This window comes from Arachis hypogaea, chromosome 19 (assembly GCF_003086295.3).
Source record: "Arachis hypogaea cultivar Tifrunner chromosome 19, arahy.Tifrunner.gnm2.J5K5, whole genome shotgun sequence".
Taxonomy (NCBI): domain Eukaryota; kingdom Viridiplantae; phylum Streptophyta; class Magnoliopsida; order Fabales; family Fabaceae; genus Arachis; species Arachis hypogaea.
In genome coordinates, this window is record NC_092054.1 from 92,149,217 (window position 1) to 92,151,456 (window position 2,240).

Here is a 2,240-nt window from a genome sequence, read left to right on the forward strand (position 1 = left end):
ATTGGTGAGCCAAGGGATTGGGATCCAATCATATAAGATTGCCAAGCAAAATTCAATGAACGCATTGGTTGAGGAAGAGATAAACATGTTTTGATTCGGAGATCTCAATATCTCCTATAACCCAATGAATTCCCCATTTCTGATTTCCACTTTCTCTTTACATTCTGCAATTAAATTCATGCAATCACCCCCATTCCCTTTTAATTTCAGCAATTTAGCTTCTGCTCTTTACTTCATGCAATTTAAGATTCCGCAATTTCAATTTCTTGTCATTTACGTTTCCCGCCAATTTTACATTCCGTAATTCTCATCTAAATCTTGATTCCGCTCAACTAGAACATACTTCTAATCCGAATTGCTCATTCAACCAATCCTTGTGGGATTCGACCTCACTCTATTGTGAGTTTTTACTTGACGATAACCGGTGCACTTGCCGGAAGGAATTTTGCTGATCGTGCAATTTCCTAAATCGTAGCATAACTAGTTTATGCGCATCAAGTTTATGGCGCCGTTGCCGGGGATTGGTTTTCGATTGACAATTCTCAAATTGGAAGTTAACTAGATTGAGCATTTTTTTTTGTTTGATTAATTCAGTACAAGTTACTTGTTGAATTTCAATTTCTGCACTCTGTTACATGCTTTCTTTCTTTATGCCTTTAAATTCAAGCAACTAACTCACTGACTCACTAACTGTTTGAATTAATTCCTCAACTGCTCTAACCATACTCTTCCATTAACCAAGAGTATTTCACTTGTTTGTTGCCTGTGCTGTGTTCTTGTATGACAGGTAGGAGAGGAGAGACATCAACTCCTCCATATACCGAACCAGAGAGGACCCTTCATAGACTGAGAAGGGAAGCAAGAGGGAAGAGAGTACTGGGAGAAGAGGAATCTGAAGGAGAATCTGAGGACAATTTTGAGGAAGCTTTGGATCTCAACATGGATAGAGAAGTTCACAACCATGAGAGAGCTGATGGAAACAATGCCATTCCTGAGAGGAGGGTTCTTAGTTCATACATAAACCCAACCTCTGGGAATTGTGGTAGCAGCATCCAGAAACCACCCATTCAGGGCAACAATTTTGAGCTCAAACCACAGCTAATATCACTTGTGGAGAATCATTGTTCATTTGGTGGAAGTGCTAATGAAGACCCAAACCAACATCTCACAAAATTCCTGAGAATTTGCGACACTGTGAAGTCTAATGGAGTCCAGGAAGATGCATATAAACTGCTTTTGTTCCCATTTTCACTTAGGGACAAGGCAGCTAAGTGGCTGGAATCATTCCCAAGGGGGAGCCTAACAACCTGGGATGAGGTGGAAAGCAAGTTTCTGGCACGTTTCTACCCCCCACAAAAGGTCAATAGGCTTCGATCTGAGGTTCAGACGTTTAGACAACAAGATGGTGAAACTCTCTACGAGGCATGGGAGAGATTCAAGGATTTGACAAGGAAATGCCCACCAGACATGTTCCATGACTGGGTGCAATTGCATATTTTCTATGATGGACTGTCTTATGAATCAAGGAAGGCTGTAGACCATTCATCAGGAGGTTCGTTGAACAGGAAAAAGACTGTGGAAGAAGCCATTGAAGTGATTGAGACAGTGGCTGAGAATGAGTACTACTATGCATCAGAGAGACACAACACTAAGGGAGTCATGGAGCTGAACCATGTTGATACAATTCTAGCCCAAAACAAGGTGTTTGCCAAGCAACTAGCAGAGCTTACCAGGCAATTAGAAACAAAGCAAGTGGCTGCAATACACACACAAGATCAAGAGGAAGTAAGCATTGAAGGAGGTGATTGGGAAGAGGCCAACTATGTGGGAAACCAACAAAGGCAATCATATGATCCACATTCCAACACTTACAATCCAGGATGGAAAAATCACCCAAACTTTGGGTGGGGAAACCAGCAAAACCAACATAACAAGTCCACATACCAAAACTCCAACCAAAGATCATACCAAGCCACACAAAACACTTACTCTCAACCACCATATCATAGCCAAAATAATCAACCTACCCAACCTAACCCGAACCAACAATTTCAAGATCAATTAAACAGGATAGAAGGAGTGCTGGCACACATGGGTCAGGACATAATTGAATTGAAAAGCTTCAGGGATGATGTGAGAACTACCTTAAGAAACCATGGTGAAAAACTCAAGAGGATGGAGTCTCAAGTAGGAGAGCTATCTCAATAGGCCCCCAAATCAACTGCAGTGTTCCCTAGTGA

General features: G+C 41.5%; 1 non-coding gene across 1 annotated transcript; it reads right to left on the bottom strand.

The window, feature by feature from the left end:
- Positions 1-1,365: 1,365 nt before the first annotated feature.
- LOC112781973 (small nucleolar RNA R71) lies at positions 1,366-1,469 on the bottom strand. The gene has a single exon (XR_003192719.1). It is a non-coding gene; the product is annotated as a small nucleolar RNA R71 (small nucleolar RNA).
- Between the last annotated feature and the right edge of the window lie 771 nt (positions 1,470-2,240).